Below are 25,083 nucleotides of genomic sequence, written 5' to 3' on the forward strand. Positions count from 1 at the left end.
TTGACAGTTGCACTCAAGGGAACGGAGTAGCTAATCATTAACATGCGTGAAATGATTCATACTTAGGGACAATATATGCAACTGTTGAAAATGAACATAACAGTGAAAGCTGTAACTTTAATAATTCAGACTCTTATGGATCAAACCCTCAATACGCAGGACTGTTATTTAGCTAAACATTCATTATAATTTCCAATTCAATCATAGTAAAGCGATTTTGAGAGATGATACGAAATAGTTCTTCCAAATTATGGCTTTCATTGATACGAAGAGAGACTACCAGTCTCTTCAGCTCAGCATTCATGTTTTTTTCAGTTTGTTTCAGATTTATGCCGAAACAATTTAAGAGTAAAATTGGGAAAGTCAGATAAATAATTGAATTGGACAGGCTTCACTAAATCAATGGATCTATCTTTTGTGAAGATAACACGCACCAACACTAATACCATCAGGGACAATTTCAAAACAAATTGAATTCATGTTTAATTTAAAGAAGGACATAAATTCACACCGCGCAAAAACACAAGCAGCAGACATATTGGAAAGACAAAAAACACATTTGTTGCAAATAATATTACGTTTTAAAACTATGATTTTAAAATTATGCCAGATCTTTTATAATGTAATGTTCACTAATGTCTTGCACGGACCCGTGGTACAGTCGTAAACTCGAACGACACAGTAACGAGCACGCCATGGGATCAAGCCCCAAACGGACCGTTCCCCCATAGCAAAGATTGACTATCCGGCTGCGTGGTAATGAATTAAGTCTCGAAAGCCTGTACAGGTCGGCATGTCCACGTAGGACGTTACGCCAAATAGAAGAAGAATGTCTAGTACATTAACTGTATTTAAAATACTTCGTGACACAAGCTTTTGTAATTCACCATGTTCGATTGGGAAACAATAATAACACTTGATAGATAAAATAATATTGATGTAACATAGCATATCCACCTGCCTGTTTTCGTTCCTGAGCATATCAATGTGATTCTAAACCAATATTATGATTTCATTGGCATAGAAACCAGCTGTGCGTTCTAAGCACAAACTAAAGCAAATAACCTCCAGAAAATCTCCAAAGTCCTTTAATAGGAAAATCCGACAAAATCTAAACTTCTGTTTTTTTTGAAGAAATCCATATGAATGATTCACATTATGTTTTAGTCCCGTTTTTTAAATTATGAATTTAAACACATCGTTGCGCTCTATTGTGTTAATGCTACTTCAAGCATTACAGTGAAACAATTAGAAAACTAACCAAATCTTCTTTTCCTGTTTCAGATAAAATATATGGCTACCTTTATCACTTTGAGAGGGTCCAAAAAATATTAGATAAAGTAAGTAAGCTTGATAAACTGAACCTTTCCAAATCTGTGCCAAACTACCATATTTTCTCGTGATACATCAAAGCTCAGCATAACAAATAATTATAGATAACCCTCGAAGATAGGGAATGTAGTTTCTCAATTGGCTTTTTTCCTGTGCCGCTCATTGCAAATAAAGAACTAAAAAAAAGACATTCCAACGTGTAGTGCAAATGGTTATAAAATGAAATGTAATGTGTATATTCATAAATTACACATTTCTCTAAGTTGTGCAGGGTGTTTTCAGGCGATTTAATTTTTTCTCCCCTCAGTTGTTGTTTTTTTTTTCTCTATTCTTTTTTAACCTGCTCGTTTCTTATCCATACAAAATATGTCCCCATGAAACTTATTATAATCGCTCGTTCGTTAGTGAACGCGTCGCATTGCAAACTCCCATGCAAAGCGCACAATTTATTCCACTCTACCAAAGCGTGTCCTCACAGTTTTTGTACCATTCCTTTAGACCGCTCTTCTTACATCCGCTACATTGCTTTCCCCATGGTTGCGCGTAATAGAACGTATGCACACCCGGCATACCAGTTTTGTAGTTGCCCGCCCCAAGGAACTTGTGAAGCAAAAATCATCGTTGCATGAATAACTGCCGGTTCGCTTCGTGCCATGCTATTTCACATTGCATTTCTGCACTTGCTCTATGCCCGGTCAAACACGACTCGCTTCCAAGACGATTCAAATGATGCTAACGAAGCATAGAAAGTGATTGCTATTATACAAGGGGATGATGGGGGGAGGGAGAAGAAAGATGACTGTACATGCTACAGTAATTAAGCGACCAGTCCGATAGTCATGAACGAAAAACCATACCTTTGCTTACCTAACGATGGAGAAAATGTGTTCCTATTATTCCTATGGTGAAATACACCTTCTTGGGTCATAGTGCACGTTCAGCCTTAACGCATAAACTTTTATCCTTTTTTCGTCTCACGTTTCACTTATATTCATTACATATTGCATTTACTATGGAAATAATCTACAGTAAATAAATTAAACACAATATTTCAAAAACAATTTACATTACATGTTTCCAGAAAAAGAAAAAAGGACACATGTAGAATACACACAAATATACACAATATTTATCAATAATATCTATCATTATAAATCACACGGGATACTAATAATAGTTATATGAATAATACTGTTTTTGTATTAGCATTCAATGTACCTTCCCCAAAAAGCTTACTCGCTCAATTAAAAAGCATAACAAGCTAAACCTTTGGTAACCTTGTCAAAAGTCACTCTTTCGTACGGGTGGTGGTGATTCAAAGCCTTTCCAGTATCAAAATCAAAAACACTTCCAAAGGCATTCCCATTTGCTTAGAATGTATGCGACAAATGGGTACCCATCGAGTAAAACCATTCGTCTTGGTAAATTCTGCAAAGCCTCGAAAATCCTCCTACACCACGAAGCCTATTTCCGAGCTCAAGCACCAGTGGGAGGAGAGATGAATTTACATATTTTATTTGTTGTTTGCGTATCTGTTTTAATCCAATTTCGTGAAATGTTTGCATGATAGATCCACACAAAATGGTTACATTATGCTCTGAGGTACGTCAACAAAACGGCGAACGTACCGCAGCGAACAACGCCTACATGAGGTGGAAAAAATCTTTATGACACGACACACCAGCTCCGCCACTGCCAATTCTACCCAGTTCAAAAATATTGCAGCCGGGGGAACAAGTGCGACTGAGGGGCACACAGCAGCGTAAAAAGATTTCCCACATTCAAATCACATATGCTCATCCATCCTGCAGATTTGATCGTTTGTTTAGCTTTTTCTTGACACTGGTACTGGTTTTCTACACATGTGATCGTTTTGACAAATGGAAACACCAACAATATCGTATTTGCAGCAGAGTTAACATACTGGTAACGCTATTTAAAACTGCATCAGGATTTTTTATTAGTCTTGTACATATGTACGATAATCAGATTGTGAATTCTTACGTCGAGATACTACACAAAATGCAACCACGCACTAGAACCCTATCCACTAGCCTTAATTCAACCATCCTGCCAAAAAACGCTCTATTGCAAAGTAAAGAACATTTTTGTGTGGTGCTGTAGAAAATGCGGCGAAAGCATCATAATTCAAACAGACATACGACACTCAAAAATTCGTTCCTTCGTGCATCCTCATTTTCATGAGTTTTATGCAAAACATGTTTATCTATTCCATCGTTGCTCCATTAGAGCATGCTCGCGACCCGCACCGCATGTACCGACGATGCTTCATGTATCGTGTTTTCGTTTGGCTTATTCGATTGCTTTCTTTGCTTGGCAGTGAAAGAAAACACATCGCAAACAACTGGGATCAACTGGAGCTTTTGGTCGCCAGCGAAAGCACACAAATGTTTCCTTCGTCGTAAAGGATATGGATACATTTTTTAAAGCATACTTTTATATTCTTTTGAATGTGTTAGTCCGTATCTCTGTACAGTTTTACGACTTTCGCCCTCCAAACGTTCTTGTTTTATTCATTTTTCTACATCTGTACAACTCGTTCCCGTTTCTTGTTCCACACCAAACTCGGACAAATAAATCACACAGATGCATAGCCTTACATAGCCAAACATCATCATTCACCATTTCCGCATAAGAATCCGGCACGGAACCATAACCCGAAACCAGAAAAATAACAATAATACAATATGTCGTGATCACACAGATCCTTCGATTGATCGACGATCGGTGGTTTCCGGTTATGGAGCAAAGGAAAACATATTATGCTTCTCCCAGCCGAACGTTTACGGCGTTGACAAAAAGCGGAAATTATACAAATATTTGTTGCGTGTTTCATGCACGACCAAAGCGTCCCTTTCTTATTCGCCAACAAACACATATACTACAGAATCAGAAACTGTGTCGACTGACGAGCCCTTTGTCGTTATTGTGCACAAAGCAAGAACCTTCAAATATCAATAATAATATCGCAAAAAGGGACATTCTCTGGAGGGCTATTCTTTCCATTCCATCTCATGTCCACATCCTCCTCCGCGTGAGCCATTTTCTGGCCGGAAGCATTTTGCGTCAGAATCTGTTTTTCCTATTGATTTCGATTGGAAATTCATTGGCCCTGCCAGGCACCATGCGCAGCTTCCGATACGGCCGGAGAATTATTTGATTGAATGTGTTTGTCGTTGAATTCGCATACCAAACACGAATCAGCAGTCCCCCTATGGACGAGTTATGACATAGAATTGAAACATAAATTTTCACATCAACGCAGCTGCTGCTGTCAAATGTTGGATCATACAAAACATTTGTGCGTTGCTGTCTTTTTAAAATACTTTTTATTCTCAAGCAACATAATGTACGCACATGTTATTCCAGCTACTTGGAACACAATGCAAATCCATAAACACGTTATAAATATAATCATTACATCATATTTATACAACAAAACATCATGAAATGAGAACAACCCTATGGCAAATTCGCACGCAAGGCCACCATCATCTCCATACGTTTCACACCCGCATAAGCCTACAACATTGCTAAACATTGTTCGTTGCATATGTGTGAATGCTGTTATGTAGGTAAGCAACTAGAAAAAAATTGTCTATGTGGCTTCACTGTTAGTATTCACAACCGATTTCAGCACACATCAAGTCAAACTATAAATTAAACTATAAACTATAAATTAATGTGCACGATAAAAAAAAACAAATGTCAAAAAGCACGTTACTTTTGGCTTGCACCAACGGATATTTGCTTTGTTGCTTAGTTAATATAACCTTCAAAATTAGGTTGTAAACACACCGCAGAAAACGTTCATCTAATATAACAAATATAGTTTTAAATACGGTTTAACAGCAAGACGGCATCTTACCACCCAACAAAGCAATTCATGATTTAATGTAATGAGGCCGAACACATTTAAATTGTAATATGTTCGATTTTAGCTACGGTCGCCATGTATTAACTTTGATTTTGGATACGGTCGCCATGTAATGAGTCGCCATGTAATGTGATGATCGTACAACTGTACATCGAGTACCGTCGCGGTAAGTCAGTGTTTCGCTGACATGTATCGAGGTAGAATAACACTTTGTTCGAAGCGGACTTTTCGACACTAGATCGTCCATTCGATCTTGGAAATCCGTAGGGAAACCCCTTTACTGGAACCGTTGGAGTTTAGAAGCCTTACCATGAGTAGGGGGACATAACTAAACTCTTGAAATAAGTTGGAAGGCGAAGTTTTTAGGCAGCGTAACGACCTATATTGACAGTCCAAACGAATCTGACCTGTCACGGTCGGAGTTGGTTTTATTTATACTCAAAATATGTTATGGAATGTGTTTGTGTCCCAATTAAAGGTTATGAGGATATGAGGTGCAATTATATATTGTATCGGAGTGAGGTGTTTGTTTTATATGCCTATGCTGCGCTTTTAGTGCTTTTAGCAATACGTTGCTATGCGTTCTATGTTTGTCTACTTTGCTGCAGTAACGCTTGAATTGCTTATGCTACGCGTTTCGATAAATGAATCTCAATGGTTTCTTTCTGTGGACGGTATGGTCTGGGTATGTTGCTATGGTGTGGATTGATTTGCTAATGTATAATGTATGCTAACTATAAAGAATGTGTTGCAATAGTGTGATTTGGCTTTCCGAAGTGTGTTAAAATGTCTATAAATGATCTTCTTCTTCTTCTTTGGCTCAACAACCGATGTCGGTCAAGGCCTGCCTGTACCCACTAGTGGCCTTGGCTTTCAGTGACTAATTGATTCCCCCCCATAGCAGGATAGTCAGTCCTACGTATGGCGTCGCGGTCTATTTGGGGATTGAACCCATGACGGGCATGTTGTTAAGTCGTACGAGTTGACGACTGTACTACGAGACCGGCTATGAAATGGTTTAATAATGCGATACTTACTATCTCTCGATGTATCTGAAGGTCTGAAGTCATACATACTGAAAAACGCCCTATAGATGATAGTGTGTATTATAATAAGTTCTGTATTGTAGATATGCTACATAATGATAGGAATACCTTTTTCAAATTTGATACTTAAATATATGTTCATGTACTTCGAAAATGATATTACGTTTAAATTAATAAGTAAGTAGTTTCATATGTATCAATGGAATCTTTGTTTACATTTTACACGTATTACACTTAAGTGTATATGTTTATGTGAAAAGCTAGGAGTGAAGATATGCGATTTGTAATGAAGACAAAAGATAAATATTATCTGCCGTATGACATTAGTCATAGCGGTAGCAATCAGAAGTACCAATAAGAGATTAATAAATAAATATTGCTTTTCTGTCAATAACTTGAAAACATTCAGATCGAATAGAGTGTTTTCTTTAAAAATTGTTATCAATAATCAACCACTTTTATTCCATTTCAAAAGAACACTAGCATTGAAACGTAGAGCTTTGTTTTGAATACATTCTTTTACGACATTTATAACGTTACTACAAACATCATATATGTTCTGAAGCTAATAAAGCTGATATGCGTTATTACGTTGTGCAATTAACTGCATTTACTCTCACATCATTAGTATTGCCTATGTTACAACAAACATATTCACTAAAAATAGCCCATGGACCTATTCAATTCCATCCGAACTCGTTCACTAAAGTTTCAGCCAACCGTGCTCATTTATGCAATTCTACAATGCAATTCAATGTATCCATGCATTTTCGATATCCTTCAAAAGCACATTAGGTTTGTAACGTCCTTTTTCTACCGGTTGTGATGACACTACTGCAGTCTCATAACTCTAAAACAACCCAAAGTCCTGCAGATTAGAATTCGTCTGGTTTCGAAAAACCTAAACGACACCACACACACAATAGATTTAAAGTGCTACAATCTTCTTACCCAACCGCCACTGCATCACAACAATATTGGATGCTCTGTATCATTCCCGTTGCTTTAATCCCTTTTTATAGATACTTTTTGGAACAGTTTTACGACCGCAGTTAATCATCTTGTGTACCACCGTACTCGGTCACCCCCGCAACATTGGATTCTATTATTTCTGCATAGCCTTCAGTGTGTGCACTCGCCACGGGGAAAACACAACCACAACCATCCTTGCTGCTAGCAGCAAACAGCAGGATTGTGGCCTTCGTTCCGAGGAACGTTGTTTCTATGCCACCTAGCGATAGCTGGCTTCATAATATCAGGTAAGACTGCAATTGGCGAAGGTGAAAAACACCCAGCGGACGAGCATGCCATCGTTCCCGGTTGGTGGTGGTGGCCATTGAAGCCGCAAAATTTTATAGTCCAAAAATTTTACGATGCCATATCATAATTAATGCAGCAATTTCCACTGGAAAACCCCGGATCACGTTGCTTATGTTTCTGTCGCGTCTCGTGCGAATTCGACCAGCACAAATGTATCCAAGCTTGGTGTGATGATCCATTCTAATAGAGGCGGGGTTTGCGGAAAACGGAGAAGGTAAAAATCCAGACTAAAATCTGCCCTGATGGGACGGGCGAGCATATTCGCCGCGGCAAATGGTAAAGTTTTACCAAGGATCACACAGCAAGCCGTTCAGGCTACTGTTTCGTGCCACCGTTCTCCAAACACTGGCAAGCAGAGGCTCCCGTGTGCAATGGTCCGTTGTCCAACTTTTGCCATTTACCCAGTTCGATGTTTGGCTGCTGGCTTTTCACCAGTCCATCACCTTCGCGGCCATTATTTTTACTTATTTTGGTTGTCTTTTTTCCAACCGCTTCCGAAAATGTTTTCGATTCCCTCCGGCCCGATCCGTTTGCCGTTCGCCAACAATTTCGATACCAACAATCGGCCAGAGATCTATTCTGTTTGAATTTGATGCATCAGGAACACGCCGAGGGGATCGTTGAGTAAGGGCATTCATAAAATATAAATAATCGTAAAAACCCGCCGCACTTTCGGGGACAGTGTCACAATCACCTACTGACATGTTAAGCGTGGAGTAGCGTAATACCGCCACTGTGGTCCACCAACCACGGGAGCGAACGTAGCGTCCTGGTTTTTTTTGTCGCTTCTCCCTCCACAGCACCAACACAAGTTGCACCAACATTGCGGTGCCGTTAGCAATTCAATTCAATTATCAATTTGAAACGCATGGTGGGAAATTGATTTCTCACAACTTGACTTCATGAGCTATTCATCCTTCACTCTTTTGCATTTCAAGCCGAATTCGCCACATGCAGCTATACACACCGGGATTTCTTGTTTGTTTTTATATCAATCGATTTGAAGTTCTGACATTAGTTTTTTTTTTTTAAATAAATTGTCTCTCAGCGCCGAATGTGATTACAACCGTTACTAAGAGCAATGACCGTTATATAATAACGAGTAATGCTCTTTTCATCTTCTTCGACACAATGTATAACACGCGCCATTTAATGATCTTCTCTCCATTGAGCTGTAATTGATATTAACAGATGATACGACCATTAGAATAACACCACACCGACTCTATAATTCATCTCTACTACCTTTACCGCTCGCAACGTCTGTGCTACCCAAACGATTTTATGGAGAAAAAATATCCCACAGGGAGCAATTTGAGCATCTCGCATCACAGCCATACGCGTCGTTTTGGCGTGTGGTGATTGCTTCCGAAAAAAACAAACAATCTCCCCCTGCATGATAAATGGGCTCAAATTAATCTAATCCTCATTGCACATTAAACAAATAATAAATGTACCACCACAACCCCAAGGGTACGCCGAACAATGTTTTTGCGTGTGCTTAACACGCCCTACTACACTACACACCGGTTCACCAACAGATGAGGAAAAAGATAACATCAAGATCCTATCATATCGAACCGACTGTAAACGTGGCTGGGTTTCGGTGGAGTTGAGATTTCCAGCCAGTGTGAAACTTATTAGGGAATTGGGTAGAAACAAGATAACCCTAATAGAACATGAGCGTTTCATGACCGCTACGGATACACAAACTCAGGTGCAAATTTTGCTCTCTACAACTCACAATCCTTTGTTATATTTGTTGCAGAGGAAATGCCTTTCACTACTACTACTACTACGACTACTACTACTATTTCACATTACCTCGTACAAAGGCGATTAGAATACAAATGATACCCATTATAACAAAGCCGATACCTATGAACCACGGCTAGCCTGCCTATTGCAACAACTTTCCATGCATGCATTTTAGCCATGCCCTCACGTACACGTAACAACAAAATGGTAGCGGAACGGATTCTAGGTATATCGACAAATATAGCTGCATACATGCAGGCTGCAAACCCCAACGAACAAATTTCGACAACATTGCCCACACTACCCATAGGCAAACAGCTAGTAGCGGCGGTACTATTCGGCACAACCGCAATAAGGCATAACCAGCAAATTAATAAATTTTGGATATATTGCAGCACGAATTGGGTTAAGCCCTTTACATACATACACACAAACTCACGTGGTAGTCTAGTATTCAGCAGAATTGATCCGCCTGTACCACCTTCGTGAGCTAATAGATGTGTCAAGTCGGACCATCAAATTTTGTAGAACGGTGTGTTCTGGCGCTGAAAATGATGCATGCAGGCGGAGTAACGCACGCGTGGTGCGTGTGCCTCGAATTGTGTGCTAGGCCGTTGTAGCTTTCCATTTCCTTATGGTGATGTTTTAATAAATTAGGGATTATTGTTCTAGTTATGCGGATGGTTTGGTCGAATGTTTGTTTTCCAATCGGTGTACAATATCTCTGCATTTTTAATGCTCTGTAAATTACCATGCAAAACATGACCACACATTTTATTGCGCTAAATGGAGATGAAAATGTTCCACAATAACAAACGTGACATAAATTGATGCAATAATCGGTTTATCTAACATATGATAACTAGTTTTTGTTGCAGGAAAAGTTTCAACGCAAGTTTCATTATTACAACATGTTACTTAAACTACTTAAAATTCTGCTTCATTAGTTATTCATTTTAGCAATGATGTGAGATGGAGATAGTAAAACGATGATATTTTTTATTTAAACAAAATATGAAATTCGAGGTGGCGTATTTTTAGAGGGAAGCTATATAAAATTTCACGCGTTTGCTTTATAACATCCAAGCAGCGAGACCCACTACTTTCTCAACCGCCTTCAACTGCGACGACAAACATCTTCAGCACGATAACAATAAAAAAAGCCACAGATGGTCCCGAGCACTTGACTAATCTATGATTAATCCTTGCACTAATCCAAGTGCTTCATGGATCGAAGACATAAATTTGCCAGCGTTGCAGGAATGTGGGTAAGAGAGCGAAGAATGGCTGAATCCAGCCAGATTTGACAGAATCATGTTCTAGAAAGGATCGAAAGGAAGATAAATTTGTTTCGCCAACAAACACTTCCTTTATTAGAAAGCCGCTCGGTCGGATGCTGATTCACAGCAAAGAAACAGTAAAAAACAGTACTGTCACGGCAGTCTGTTATGTTCCTATCAAAACTGCACCAAAGAGCTAACGTGTTTCACCACAAGGAAAGAAAAACAACCCAAAGCATAAAGCAGTATGCACAAACCAAGCGCTCCATAGCAGCAATGGCAGCTAACCGTAAACCGAACAAAAACGACAGAGTGCAAAAAACCAAAATACACTCAAAAATTGTAGCACATACTAAGGTACAGCATAACTCCATACATTCAACCGGTAGACTAACGCTAAAGTTGCACTCATCGAATTTCTTCCTACTCCGGATCTAACAATTTTCGGACAGCTTGGTTCCGTAGATGGTAGTTTGGGACCATTTCTGGAGAGCCTCAATAATCCGCAATCGGAAGAAAATTGCCACAAAGTAGCGGTACGCTAGCTCACCAACACCTTGGTCGCGAACGTTGCACACAACCACAACCGGGTTTACCGGATAAAGAGCGGGCGGTCGTTTCCAAAAGAGAAACGAACGATGGGTCGCAATAAATTTTCGAAGATTTTCCTCGCTCCATAAAACCAAAACCAGAACAGGATGACAGCCAACTGGCCATTCTTGTCCCGGTATCACTTCATAGCGCACCGTACCTACGTGCACGTGCAGGTGGAAATAGGGAAATTATAACATTCGTTGTGGGTTTTTTTTCCCGACATACCCCCTACCTTAGTATGTGCTGTATAGCGCTTCATGCTGCGCGTTGAAACTCACAAAAAACAATCGCTTGAAATTGGAGATGAGTTACGGTGAGCCGAAAGCAAGGAGGTTTAAAATAAGATTAATCCTTATCTTTCGGCTTCACACATTGACCACCACCTTGATGGTAAACGTATGGAACTGCTGTTCTTTTTTTTCTTTTCCCCTCTAGAGAATACAAGCAATATCATTCACTCATCCACAATACCCTTGAAATCCTCATTATCCATCTTGCCTTTACCTGGACAAATTCGACGACCAAGGTATCTCTGTTGCACTGATTTGAAAAAGATAAAAAATGACTCTCCGAAAACATTTATCTTTCTCTCGTGGCCAAAATGCCTACAAGAAACATGAACACGAGATGGTTACGGTCGAAACAAAGTGTTTTACCCCTTTGCGTTGATGCTGTCATATGTACTGTATCGCGAATTATCAAGTTGTATCGTTATTCAATGTATAGTTTTTATAATATAAAAGTTATATTTGGTGATTATTGCTCACCTGACATTGTCTCAACTAATGACATATCTTCAATTGCAACCGTCATCTGAAAACAAAACCAAAACAAAACATAACACTTTAATTATTGAGAACATTTAATTGGACATTTAGTAACTTAAGATACATTCAGTGAACGAGTAGAAGTGAATGTGAAACTTTTAAATTTTTTGTTATAATATATCACATATTGACACATATAATATATATAATGTGTCAGGCCGCACATACACGAAGCGCGTTCACCGTGGCTGCATTTAACGTGTATAACTCGGATGTCAAACCAATTGGCGCGAAGCCACGGGAGTGACAAAATGTTGAACATTTTGTCAACTTTGTCAAAACTTCTTGTCGGCTGCAAAAAAGAGCTTTTCTCTCGACAAAACATGAACGACAAAAAGCGCAAGCCACTGAATAACGATCGATATTTTGTTAATAGAGCACTAAATAGATACATAAATCAATTAGAACCATGCATTTTAGCATTACAATAACAATGGATCACAATTGCGCCAGATAAATTTTTGTTAATGCTTTTTCGCAAACGTCAAATTTTGTCCCGTGTTGTTTACTTTTGTCAACTATATTTTCTGGCTGCTCCAGGTTACAGTAGTAATAATAATAGTAGTATTTTATTTCGAATTGTAGTAGTTAATTTAATTATGTTTTTACAAATTTTCCTCGCGATAATGGATTTGACACTAACGCCTTCCTCATTTAAGTTTTCTGTTTAGCAAGTGGTGCATTTTTTTAGATTTTTATTTGATATTTTGTGCTTCAGGTTACAACATATTGACAAAACCACACGTTTTGAAAAAAACTGTCAGCATTTTCTCACGCCCGTGGCCTCGCACCTAGTCTTAGTAATGAAATGTCATTCGCCGCGGTATGTGCCGCGGTATCGCACTAATGGTGGTTATCCCTGCTAAACTGTTCTACTGTTATACGCGGTTTCCAAGACCACCGCCTACGCGCTTTCTGGATTTGCGGCCTCATGTTTGAATTCGAACATTTACATTCACCTACAACCGTCCACTTAGTAGTCCTTAAGCTTCGATTGTTAGCACGGACAAAAACCCTCGTGTGTTTCGTACAATCATAATACAACCCTTGTTATGTGTTTTTTTTTTTCATTTTACATTGTTGCTTTTCCTATTTACCTAACGCCCATGATATTTATTTTACAAGCCTTCTTTTGCTTCATGCGACATGCAATCAACGTGATCATGCTTTCTAATTAATTACATTACAAATTGCAAACTTATTTATGCCACATAGTCGAATAACCAGCCTTGGCATGAGGGAACGGTCCGACACCGAATTACAAACAGCTTACAATGACTTTGTAAGATTTAAAATAAAAAGTTTATTACATTTATAAGATGAAAATCTCGATTTAATAATAGAAAGGTGTACAAATTTAATGTATTTAACAAGAAGTTTCTTTTTTAAAACACAATTTCACATTTACCGTCAAAATGGCTTTCAACATTCTTATTTTTTACATAATGCTGCCCTCGAACTGAAAAGATTAAACACCCCTGGAATAAATCTTACCTATATATGTGTTACCTTACACATATATCAATTCAGATAGGAGATCAATCACACCTATGACACCACACCATTATGATGATATAAGTAAATAAAAACCAAACATATTGACATTTCACGTGAGCCCCTCCATCGCTTTTGATCCGGCTCTTTTGAAGGAAAGAAACCCTCGCTTTTGATTCTGCTCACCAATTCATCAACTGCTCGAATATCCCTCGTTGTGGACTCATGCTTTTGGTCCCTATATATTTGTATATCTGTATCTTTTGCAAGTTCAATACCCTCCTTCATACTTGCTCATCTGTTCGATCTATTTTTTTTTCATTCCATTTTTACGCATACTAGTTTAGTTGGTTTTTCAAAAAGAAAATCTAAAATTTGAAACCTATAGCAAACTATAAATGAAAACCTGTTATAATTGGTCACATAGTGACATACTTGTAAATACCGTCATGAAAACAAAAATTTGGTATATGAAGCAGCTTTCATGCCAGGACTTTGCCTTTACGAGTCCTCACGACTGTTTCATAACTCGTAACTCACGCGAGCTGACGAAATGCTGGCATTTATTTTAAGGTAACTGCGATTTCTGTTCGACAGTTACTGAATAAAGGATGACGAAGGCAAATTTTATGGTATTGCAATTTAGCATGCTATAAAGAACGCTGCAATATAGTTAAAAAGCACTACTGAGCTTTGCCTTCAAAGCTCTATTTTAGTACTTATGATAAAGCTTTACCCGTTGCTTTTGTTCACCAGAGGATGTATGGTATCAGTGTTCTATACTCACACTAGGTGGCGCTCGCGGCGTTTAAAGGAAATCGTCTGTTCGAAATGTTCGTCTAATAGCGAAAACATACACTGGGAGAAAATAGTCGATAGAACCGGTCAGAATAATACCAGCTAGCATATCGAAAGAAAATTCTTATCGCGTGTGATTGCGCACCTCTCAGCTAGCAGGTGATGGTAGTGGTTGAGTGGGTGATTTGCATTGACAAATGAGACATTAGATGTAAATTTGCAATGATTTTATTAGGACTAACCTTTTTTTATATGAGAAGGCAACAGGCACAGGTTTTAGAATCATATAATGGAACAGTTCAATCTGGTGGAATGTTTCAAACCAATAGATGAATATTGTACCAATAGATGAATTCTAATGATACAATGGAATCCTTTCAATATAATAAGGCTAGCTAGCGATGGCATTATGTAATCGATTGTAATCAAGATAAAAGCACCGCAAAACATATTTGTTATTTTTATTTATCGTGTTGTTTCCAGCTCAATTTCAGCAAATATTAAGTTTATGATAGTTATCATCATATCATAGTTTATCAACAAGATATTTTTAATAATAAAACATTACCGTCAGATAAGGATCAAAAACAGTTCAATTTGTTTTCTTCTGCGTAAAACGATGTCATGCGCAAGAATTCAAACATATACAACAATTACCACACAGTCCACCTCGATAACGTACATCTGATCCAAGTTCCAACAGTCAATACAATTTGTCACATTCCGCATGACATTACACATTCCGCATGACATTACAAGTTTTCTGCATATTCATATGCTTACGATGCTTGCTATAGTTATGGTGCAACATTTTACAATTCAACTGCTGCATATAAGAAGAAAAATTTTGCGATTAGTTACATTTATCTGATAAGAAAAGAAACCCCTACGAAGTCCAAAACATGTGTAATTTTACAACACCAAGTAGCAATAATATAGACCACTCATATCTGTTCAATCATTTAATAAGCCATCAAAGTTTTGCCAATACTACTTTATTTTGCCCGAAGTAATATCATATCGCGCAAATAAATCATGCCTCTTGGACTGAATGTCATCGTCTGACCTGATACAAGTAGCACAGTTTAGATTACGGGTAAATAAATACCATCAATGAAACACGGCGCTTGCAGCGCGTACCAAAAACTCATTACCATCCACCGAAATTACAGCTTCAGATTATCCGTAAATTACATATTCCTGAGCACACGCATCATACACGCAACACAAACATACATACAACTACACACCTGGATGCTCTACTGGTCTGATGAGGCTCTCAGGGCGCTTGAACTTCTGTACACACCCCATTAATTATAACTATTGATTAATTCGTCCCTTATCTCTTTGCAGGGATGATATAGTCTCCAACGGCACTGTTCGAGAACTTGCCTAAATTCAACCAACTTCCATTCGATCACTACACCAGAACAGCCTGATCATGGTACAGAGGAGGAAAGCGTGGAAGAAAGAGCCATAATCACCATCATCATCACCATCACCATCATGATTACCACCCTGCAACGACAACACCACCAGCTCGCCCAGTTTACTTCAGCCCCAGGCCCTGCTTACGAACTCCATTGGAAAGAAATACAAACCTTTTCCCCGGCTCTCGAACAGGGATCAAATCATGCAGAAAGGATTCATATTTCTGCTCCTACACCCTGCTTGATTTGCCTGCCCGGTTGGCTGTTCGTTCAACGCAAGCTGTCTTCATGGCGGCATTTCGCACAAAATCGGCAAACAACACAGGCGCACTCGTGGTAAAATTGCAGAGCACTCATCCCTGGGCTCCCACACCAGCTGTCGATGAATGATGATAAATTTGTAATTAATTGATGAAAAATGGCATCACCATTCGCATGCGAGTGTACTACGGAGAAGCACTCCAGTACGGTGGAAAGCTCTGCAAGAACATCAACGCATGGGCAAAGCAATAACGAAAAAATAACACAGACACATACTATGAAATCCAATTCTGTGCTCCTGCCACACGGCAGATCCACTACCATTTGGCCGAGTTTTGTTTGTGTTATAACTTCCCCGTCGTCAAAACGTCGTTCAACAGCGGAAGAAAGATGATACTAATTTACCCGTCATAAGCAGACATCGTGGAACCGGGACGTGCGCCACTCATCTACCAAGCCAGAAAAAATGGCTAGTTGGAGAAAAAGGACAACGAAGCGAAAACACCAGCAACAGCACGAGCAACAATGGTTTTCCAAAGAAGGCTGAGCCAACCATGAAAAACGAGTACTTTATGGGAGGAAAAACTTGACAGGACCAACTCTCGCGCTTCAACAACCATCCACCAGTCGAGTCGCACCATGAACCTTCGAAGCTGAAGCGAGAGGATCCGTGTGAAGGATTTCACATCAGAAATTCCATTCTGAGGCATGTCGTTGGAATGCCTTCATCATTCTTCTACGTTCCATTCATCGTTTACACATGGCTCGTTTGCTGCTTTTCGGACACATGTTTTGCACGCAAAAGAAACATACACACAGAGAAAACACACACGACAAGCACAGGGGCTTCATCCCACTTGCACGTATTACAAAAAAGTCACCACCTTTTCATTCAAATGGTCCCTTCAGAAAAAAGTGCTTCTCTTCTTTTACATTCTTACGCAAATATACAAATTTGGATACAGCGTGTGACGTATACCGTAAGTTTAAACGATCTATTGTTTTGTGTTGATTCCTCTGCACTACACATGCAGTGCACAACATTATTCGCTTTTGCTCATTCAATGTTTTTGTTACTTTCTTACTCAAATTTTGCGTTGCGAATGATGATTGGTGCTAGCGCTTCTGACACTGAGCAGAATTTACACAATAGAGAAAAGCATACGCATGACACAAGCGCACCTCAAGTATCTTCCATTCTAGAGACTCTCAGGGTCAAACATTACAGCGTTTCTAAAAACAAACATAATGTGTGCAGGCAAACATCAACAAACAAAGAAAAAGAGAATCCACTTCTGAAACATCATCTGCCTGCTGGAATCATTTTCATACTTTAAGTCGAAAAAGCATGGCGCTATTGCGGTATCCTTCACGAGCTTCATAAATCCCCCAGCAAGAATCAACAAAAACATAACGAACGTCGGGAGTTGTATCAAAAATTATCGCAATTGTTGAGCGAAGAATATACAATGATAGAGGGTGTATATACCTTGCTGGCATACATTTGTTTCCCCCATTTAGCTAAACACTGTGTGCCCGTTGTGTTCCTTCAAACATTCTATTATACATTCGACCAGTGGAATTAACAACAAGGACAACAGCTTTCGTTAGTGATAGGTTATGGAAAAATGTGTTGTACATCTCTGCGTGGATGACCGCGATTATCCGTTACCCATGCAATGCAAATTCAATAAAGAATCAACGCAAATTGTCAGTTTTACAGTATGTTTACGCGTATGAAAAATCAAAACATATCGTCTCGGTTCATATTTCTTTCAAATTATCTACACCTCTAAGTTCTTTCTACTAGATTACAATGAACAAATAATTCAGAACGACATACACGAAACATAAGCACGACAAGGTTTTAGCAGACAGCCTCAAACCATTCCATACTACTATGACAATTAATTGCCTTGTTCTGCTTAAGATACAATACAATGGAAGCAAACAAGCTTATCTTTCCCATCCGATAACAGAACCATATCAGCAAGACCCAAGCGCGACAGCAACCAGAGTGAAAGTAATTGGAAAATTTAAAATATGGCTCACATCAATTTAGTCGGCTTTCGGGAATTTGGCAATTCTGGGCGCTTAGAAGATGGATCTAGTCGCACAATTTTCGTATATCCTCTACTGCACCGTTGTTTTAGCAGTGTTGCCTGTACCTCTGCTGCAGAGAAAAAATATGCCCTGAATCAGGTTAAATTAATCGTTCCGGTTTTAAGCAATTTCGTTCGCTCGTCGGCTATGTTGCTTTCCGTTCTGGTCATCGCCGTTGCTGTTGTTGAATGTCTTAGCTGGTTTACCAGCTGCAACCAAATTTTGATCCACTAGTGCACATCACCCAATGCACAGCACACAGCAGTTGAGATGCCAACATTCCATCCGATTTGCTGCACATTTGCTGTTTCTCTTGCTTTTTCGAACAGGTGTAGCAACATTTTACTATTGCTTGCATAAGGATACATAGAGATACATTGAGAAATAAAGGGACAGCGATGGACACAAAGAGAAATAAAGGAGAGTGAGGAAGTGGGAGACAGAGAGAAGAGCGGAAATGTTGAAGAAATAAATTTTCTAATTTGCTGAATGTACATTTAGAACATTTTTCCCAACTCACAACGGTGCACCCAAATTAAACCGAACAATGTTTCTTGCTCGAAATTCCTCATGGGAAAGGGAAGGAAAAGGACACCCTCGAAAACCCACTACAGAAACACCCAATCTAGACGAACAATCAGTAGCAAAATCCTGTCCTAAAGAATATAAATAGTGCACGTACGGAACACACTATATGCAACACGAAACGAACGATCTTAGGAGCTACCAACAAGTCATTGTTTCTAGCTACAACTGCTGTTCGCAAACAAAATTGTGCCATCTATCTCTGACCAAGCGAGTTGCTAGCATAGAAATTCTTACTCGCAAAAATCAACAATCACGATGAAGGATTGCAATGGGTTGCGAATTGTTGTGTGAGGAGCCGGATACGATACCCCACCACCATCATCTGCCAGTTCATAAGGAAGACACAATCAGAGGTAGCTTATATGCGGAACTATTGCTAAAACGCAATGAAACTGCTTCAGCACTCGTATGTCGGTACAATTTCTACCGATGCATAATATACACAATGAACAGGATCACTCATAATCCTCGTTTAGAATGGTCGATGCGCAAACGATAGAACTGTAAGCATCCGGTCTAGTAGGTTTTCACATTTTTGAAGATGGACCATTTTTTGGTTTTTTGCATACCACCCCTCAAACGGTCCCCTGCATAAGGTGCTTCTACCATCCCAACCATCACTTCAATAAGCAATGCTGCAACAGTACAGATGGGAACGAGAACGAATTTATTTGTTTTCCATTTCCAAACTGCTTCCAAGCATTTCTCCACCCCATTGTCCTGTCATCGTGGGTATATTTCCATCAGTTTTATTCCCCAAGCATCGTCTATCACGACCATCCTATTTATCGTCCACCATCATTTTGTGGTACCATCTTGAGTGAAGTCTCCAAAGATAGATAATTTGATATTCTCCTGAAAAACATTTGCTGGCAAACGTAAAATCCCTCAGCATCCCAAAATCTGTGCTGCTACACTCATATATACTCACACACACACACGTACTTCTACGCTTTGCATAACTTTCCGAAATTTGGTCTGTCGGTTTATGCTGACAACCAACGTCGTCGTATCGTGCAACGCCGAGGGGAGTTTGCCAGTGAGGTTAAAACGTTTCGGTCGGAAGCTTGTCAACAAGAACTAGTCTTCAAATGCTTGCGTATCTTACTCACAATTGTATCCATCTGCCAACACACAATACTTTTTCTTCACAACAAACTATCTATTCGTCCTGCTCCTGGCACCATCCTGCCCAACCATGCCAATCAATGGCGCATCGGTCGGTCAGACAAGCTCGTCAGGAGATGAACCTCGAAAATCGATCACGTTTGCATAGTTTGTAAAATGCATTAAAAACTGCACACTTGCATCTACAATCATCTCAGTTTGACCTAATCCATTTTTTCCTATCTAACGAGACCCGAGCGAGCTTCAAGAATGAAGCAAGGATTATACCGACTAAATACATTCACAACTTTTTCGTCCTGCATAAGCACAATTGCAATCAACCTGCCTCCGAGTTTGGCACGCAGAAGCGCAGAGTGGTGTGTTGCTTTTCGATTCATCACAACCAATGAGTGCTGTTCACTATATTTTTTACCACCGTTTAAGCTCGTCAGTTACTAATAATGATCAATCAAACCAAACCTGTCCATCAAACCATACGATTACAAGAGCAATTAATTATTGTTCCAATGTTTAAGGCCCGCTCATTTGATTTACGTTTTAGGATTTGATTTACGTTCAATTGGACATCAATCCATGATCTAATCAGTACAGAAGCTACAAAAACACCAACCAGAGGCCGCCGTATCGATAACTTCTTTTTATATTTTGATCCTTCAACGAAAGCACGGTACGACGTTCATTCAAATGCTAAAATAACTCATTATGTTTAAGACGCGTTATGAATTAACAACTTTTGCAAAACTCATAACATCATGTTCTACCTTTTTTTGTTGTTGCAAAACACGATCTTGTTCCCAACTTGAATACTCATTTCTCTCACGATTCATTCCCGCCGTTAAAAGTTTAAGTTAAAAGATGAAAACTTATTTAACTTGCGAGGATTTTTATTCCAAATCGTGGCTTTATGACATCCCAACATGCAACTCGACATATTTTCGAACGTTTCTCTGGCCGTAACCACTCCGGCAGTTCCTGTCTTTTCCTTTTTGGTGACCCTTATTCTACTATAAACGTGTAACACATTCCAAACACGAACACTTGTGCCCTATCATCAAACGCTTTCAGAAGTGTCTTCCACGTACCGCATAAAGCTATCATACGTCCAACGTACGTTGGCGGCCATTCCATAGGGCAGCAAAGGTCGCGATGCACCGTCGACGGCTCAAATATGTGACCTGCTTTCTGGTGAAATTACACTTTAAACTATTTAGTCCCGTATCGCATCACTTTGTCCTTTAGAGTCACTCCAGCGTCACCGACGTCATCTTGGCCGTGATATGTAAGGGTCGTTCATTTCGTGTTCATTTATTGCGGTTCTGCGGTACGTGCAGCATAGGTAGAAAACCAAAAACTAAACTATCACCTCTCCATGCGACTTCCAGTTTCCGTAACACTACATTCTCTAATCTAACAAGAACATCCATTCGCACGGGAAGAAAAAAAACAAGCATCGTAAAGGGTACTACTACCACGAATGGAAGATGCTAGGGAAGCGACAAGTTTACCCCTGTCACCTAACAAACCCACTGCATCGAAGGACACAAAACAGTACGAAGCATTTTAATGCGAAATCAAGACTTTAATTACTAACCCGCCCCTTCGTAGTCTCCCCATGAAACCCTGCCTGTGCATATTATGCCGGCCATGAGCTGTTCCCACTTAAGGGGAAAGCGTAGAGCATCCTTCCCTATCTACAATCTACGTTCTCGTCCCCACAGTTGAGGTCAATTTCTTGCGCCCCTGTCAAGCTTAACTCTTGCGGCCTGTGACCATTTTAACTTACCAAAAGCTCTCTCCGAGCCCTTAGTTCCGGGTTTTCCTACATCGGCGCTCCAGTTCTGACAGAAAACTCGAATACCGTGCACCAAGTGCCATGACATTATCACGATGATTCGATCTACACCTCTGTCGACGTCGACTTCAGCAGCAAGTTCACAACTTCTACGACACACAGCACAGCGCAGAACAGTGTCGCCCTAACTAAGTCCGATGGTGTGCGGGATAAATTTGTGCAACTTTACATTGTTTTAATAAACTTTTGCACATACAGCTGCACACAACCGCGACCACCGAGCAGTTTCATTGCGAGGTGTTACTCTTACGTAGAGCGAATTTAGGACGGGCAGCGCACCGACTAGTATCCACCGGGTACACTCTATGTCAGCAAGATTCACCTTGCACAGCTGGATGTCGTTAGTGCGCGCGTCCTGGAGGAAGTTCGTCTCTCGATTTCGCACCCCATGAGCATGTTTGCCGTGAACCGAGACGCCAAAACTTGCGCAACTTCACCTGCTAAAGCACTGCCGCAGGGTGTCATCGAGCCCGCCCGGCATATCGAGAAGGGTACGTACGGTACGAAACAGGGGCTAATGTATGCACAGTTAACTTTTACTCCCACTGTTTAACGTGCGACGCGGCACGTACTCTACCTCCCGCAGCACATTTCCATCGGCATAATTGCTCCTAGAGAGCCACCTACCTCTGAGCAAACGGAATACTGGGAACAAAAAAATCCTCTCGAAACAAATCCAAAGCACCAACAAGCGCGCCTCTACTCTACACGTTGCAGGAAGTACTTAAATGTAGGAAACTACCTCCCGCCAAGCCACTTGTCCTCGGCTAGTCGACCGACCTACAACTGGGCAACCCGTTGGCCAATATGGTTGCAATCTGTAACGAGTATTTGATTCGATTTATGTGCACAAGTTGGTACTCCGTTGTTGGTTTCCCCGTTTCTGTCGTTCTAGGAGGCCGGATTTGGATTACGAATGAAGGAATACAAGTATAATTGCCGCTTTTGTTACAACCATGGGGATGCAATACCTCTTGCATTGGGGTAGAAATGTTAATTCCAGTGACAAATAGTTGCTTTCCTTCTTTTTCCTCTTTACAACAAACGGAAAATTTATATGTGCTCAATAAACATAAAAAAAGTTTCTAACAAGTTTGTTAATTCGATCTAACTCTTTTTGGCTCTCGCCCCAAAGAACATTAGCAAAAGAAATTTTTAAAGGCTTTTGAATCAATCAAATTCAAATATTCATACAATTCTTTCATTATGTATTAAACAGTAAGAGTGTTTCTACCAAGCCGGTTGCACCTGTTCAACTTTACCCAAGACTTATTCTTGCGAAATTGCATAGCCCAGGAAGAAAAAATAATTAGTCTTTTCATTACAAACAAAAACTCGTATTTGTATAGTAGCTTTTTGAAGATAACCTCTTCATGTTGATATTCAATTTATCTTGTATTGTTCCCTCTTAACATTCACACAAGTACGATGATCCCACAGACTAGACTTATAACAAAACAAAAATATCATATTCTTATCAGAACTTGTCTTGAAATATTTTTCTTTGGTACTTTTAAACACTTATATGATTGCTACTTCACCACGATTGACTGTTTCTATTAAAGAGGATATTCTACGTCATTAAATTTCAACGGTACATGCTTCTCAATCAAACATGTATGCGTACACTGAGCAAAAGTAAATGAGGTGAGCTTGTGTTTCTTCGACCATGAACAGCTGAGTTTCAGAAAGAATGTCGCTTCTAAAAAAAGTCCACCCACTGACGATCTTACACTCAGCGTGAGCGCAACTGCCATTGACAAGTGACGAATACCAGAGCTTAGAAGAAAGGCTTCATCATTCTCGTTCGAGCGCTTTGCGTGTGTCACGTACTCTGTGTCATCTAGCAGCATGGTGGTAAAGCGATCTGTACACGTTCTCCGACTGACGAATGCACAATTGGCAGATTTATGCAAAGCTAAGTCATCGGCGGTGCCATCAGGACAATACATCCAATCATCTGGAGCATTTACACACTGTGTATGTGTCTGTGCGTGTATGCACACGCTTCATATACGCCTACCACAAAATCCACCAATATGCATACGCAAAAGCCCGTCAGGTTGTGTGATTGTTAGTGGCAAATTCCAGCAGCAGCGACCCGAAACAGTCGTACACACTGATGGCATACTGCTATAAATCATTATTCCGATTTAATTAACAATCAATATTCAAACATTAGCCCACGGCCAAGCCGTTCATGCACAATTCTGTGCGAGATGAGCGACGGGTCACCAATGGCCGGGGTTCTTTTGCAAGCGGATTAGTTTCCTTCACACCTCAATCGCGTGTCCACCCGAGAGCTTCCACCCATTCTATATGGCAGTGTTAGCGAACACGCAGTTAGCGTGCACTGCCTTTCCTGTATTTGAACAGAGTGACATCACGGCCACGGTGGTGGTCAACACGCATCCTGCTAACGTCTGTCCTTTGCCTGTATTATACTGACCACCCGTTCAATACCCGTCTCCCGCGACACTGTGTCGCCATCGTTGTGCTCACTGCCCGGTGTACACTGATAGGTTCCGGCAGGATGTGTACATAGCAACGACACCTATGTCTCCGGTCGAATGAAGTTGTTTAATGCTTGAGAATAATATATTTATAACGCCACAGCCTCATTATGGTCGGTCCATGCAACAAGAACGTCCGCACAAGTGGGGTCTGCGCTGGATGGCTGATACCAAATTGGTGGATTATTGAAGGGGATTTAGGATTATCATTAACTCCATACCAGACTTGCTCCACGGTGGTGGAGAGAACAGGCGCAGATATGTCCGCAACGCGCGTTTGTGTACTAATAAGTGTTCATTGTACAAATGGTTGGCTGACTGGTTTGTCGTTCATTAGAATAATTGAACTGCCGTTAAATTTTGAGGAAGAAATTAATTAATCATCAGCAATATTTCCACTGGCCGCTGGTCAACCAACCACACCACCACTAGAACACAAATCGCCATTAAGCTAGCCAAAACAGAACAGACAATCAAGCAATTATGTGTCCTTTTTAACAGTTAAGCGTGAACTACGGTCTGCAACCAAAACAGTGATTACGAGTAACAAGGTATTATTATTTCTTTGCTATAATTTTTTTGCAAAACAAACTGAAATATCAAGTATAATGCATCTTTAAACTATGAATTGTTTAATTTAAGACAAAAATATCAACATCTTTTTAAAAAGCTACAACTGAAACCCCTCAAGTAACATCCGATTTTTTAGTTCGAACAAAATAGTTTCGCTATCTATGTTCTGTCAACTTACATAATTCTAATGACCAACAATCAACAATACATACCTCTATAGAACGTTTCGATTATCGTGCTAAATCCAAATCAATTTCTGAAAAATAGGAGAAAAAATCACACTTAAAA

General features: G+C 39.9%; 1 protein-coding gene and 1 long non-coding RNA gene across 14 annotated transcripts in view; one reads left to right on the top strand and one right to left on the bottom strand.

Annotated features, from left to right (window-relative positions):
• LOC120902033 overlaps positions 1 to 17,768 on the top strand; it is a 38,190-nt gene extending 20,422 nt beyond the window's left edge. Inside the window, exons 3-4 of the long non-coding RNA XR_005739364.1 lie at positions 1,285 to 1,340; positions 15,701 to 17,768. This is a non-coding gene — a long non-coding RNA (uncharacterized LOC120902033). The remainder of the gene's footprint in view (positions 1 to 1,284; positions 1,341 to 15,700) is intronic.
• LOC120902030 (tyrosine-protein phosphatase Lar) overlaps positions 1 to 25,083 on the bottom strand; it is a 239,669-nt gene that overhangs the window by 164,202 nt on the left and 50,384 nt on the right. For all 13 annotated transcript variants that reach the window (XM_040310497.1, XM_040310494.1, XM_040310495.1 and 10 more), the window contains 2 exons: positions 25,008 to 25,051; positions 11,996 to 12,041 (listed from right to left, as the gene is read on the bottom strand). The gene's annotated coding sequence lies outside the window, so the exon portion shown is untranslated. The remainder of the gene's footprint in view (positions 1 to 11,995; positions 12,042 to 25,007; positions 25,052 to 25,083) is intronic.

This window comes from Anopheles arabiensis, chromosome 3 (assembly GCF_016920715.1).
Source record: "Anopheles arabiensis isolate DONGOLA chromosome 3, AaraD3, whole genome shotgun sequence".
NCBI lineage: Eukaryota > Metazoa > Arthropoda > Insecta > Diptera > Culicidae > Anopheles > Anopheles arabiensis.